This window comes from Eumetopias jubatus, unplaced genomic scaffold (genome assembly GCF_037043125.1).
Source record: "Eumetopias jubatus isolate StellerSeaLion01/CBP00866 unplaced genomic scaffold, mEumJub1_p1.0 scaffold_4, whole genome shotgun sequence".
Lineage (NCBI taxonomy): Eukaryota > Metazoa > Chordata > Mammalia > Carnivora > Otariidae > Eumetopias > Eumetopias jubatus.
This window is the reverse complement of record NW_028274810.1, coordinates 54,456,786-54,458,381: the sequence shown is the minus strand read 5'-3', so window position 1 is coordinate 54,458,381 and position 1,596 is coordinate 54,456,786. Positions and strand designations below refer to the sequence as shown.

The window sequence follows — 1,596 nt, the reverse complement described above, 5'->3', positions numbered from 1 at the left end:
ATGACTACCATGAACTTGTTCATCACTGAAGTGGCTTGGTACCCCCCCAAATATGGAAGAGCAACCAGTTTGATGAGGAATCTTGGTCTGCTCATTTTTAGCAGTCAAGGAACAAAATGGTTTGTGCCCCTCTTTGCACAGAGTGAATGATTCATGGATTTTCTTAAAAATCTTTCCCCTAGGGGTGACTGGGTGGCTCGTTGGTTGAGCGTCCAACTCTTGGTTTCGCCTGGGGTCATGATCTCAGCGTCGTGGGATCGAGCCTGAGTCTGGCTCTGGGCTCAGTGGGGAGTCCGCTTGAGATTCTCTCCCTCCCTCTCCCCTTGCCCCTTCCCCATGCATATGCGTGCTCTATCTCTCTGTTTCAAATAAATAAATAAATCTTTGGGAAAAAAAAAATCTTTCCCCAATTCTTTGTTCCTATATCATTTGGGTTTCTACTGTGTCTGGAATCATGCTAGACTCTGTGGCAGTGAAGGAAGCTGACACAGTCCCTGATAGGTGATTTTGCTGTAGGTGGTTATAGACCACACTCTGAGAAACGTTAAGTGCTTGCTTTGGCAGCACATAGACTAAAATTGGAATGGTATAGAGAAGATTAGCATGGCCCCTAGGCAAGGAGAAACGTTAAGATGGAGAAAACAGACTTGCAAATGGACAATTACAAGGTCACATGTTAACTGCTGGAAGTTGGGGAGGAAACAAGTAATGAACAGGTGTCCAACTTGGTCACAAGCAAGGAGTACAGGAGCACTGTAATGAGAAGGTAAAGCCATCAGGCAAGTTTCATGGTAGTCTACAGTCTCCTAGGGACACCTGTGGCCCACCTGCCAGTCTTTTCATCATTTTTTAAGTTCTAATAGCTACATAGTCAGTAGTGTCTTCACTATATAGAATAGATGATTGAACTTGATCTTTAGAATTACATCCAAACAAAGGGGAGGAAAAAGGAGTCTCTTATTAATAGAACATGTGGACTGGAATTGGAGCCAGAAAGTTAGTTCTAGGTCTTGGTGATTTCCCTTATAAGGCATGTGTTCTAGGTATTCCACTCTCTTTTCTCTCCAGTTGTCTTTCTTCATTCATTTGTGATGTTTGCTCCTTCCTAGCTTCAGTGTGCAGAATCATACCCACTATTTATTGGGTGATTCTATGTAGTAGGTGCTATGTATGTATATACGGCTGTATATTTCCTGCAATTTGTATTATGGGACTCAAGGCTCCTCTGACTCCTTATGTCCTTTTTGTTTCAACTACTACTTCTACCTGCTTTTCCTCTTAGTATTTCCTAAAATTTTTGAGAATAAAAATTTGTTTGACCCAGCTAATCTTTTTGTCATACTTTGGCATGTGATAGATTGGCTGCCTTCATGTCACATGCCCAGCCTGGTCCAATCAGTTGCCCCCCCTGGCAGGCAATAAACTAAGGCTGAGCAGGGGTCATTGGTGGGGCAATTTCACTTATATGGGCTGGGGACATTAAGGAGTAGTAGTTTATCAACCAAAAAGCTTTTCCTGGTCTATCACATACCAAGGTACATGTGTGAACATTCTGACACCAGACTAATAGCTCAGAGCTTGCCATTTGGTGTTTAA

At 42.8% G+C, this 1,596-nt stretch overlaps 1 non-coding gene across 1 annotated transcript; it reads left to right on the top strand.

The window, feature by feature from the left end:
* The first annotated feature begins 548 nt into the window (after positions 1-548).
* Positions 549-655, top strand: LOC114208538 (U6 spliceosomal RNA). The gene has a single exon (XR_003609047.1). It is a non-coding gene; the product is annotated as a U6 spliceosomal RNA (small nuclear RNA).
* Positions 656-1,596: the final 941 nt, after the last annotated feature.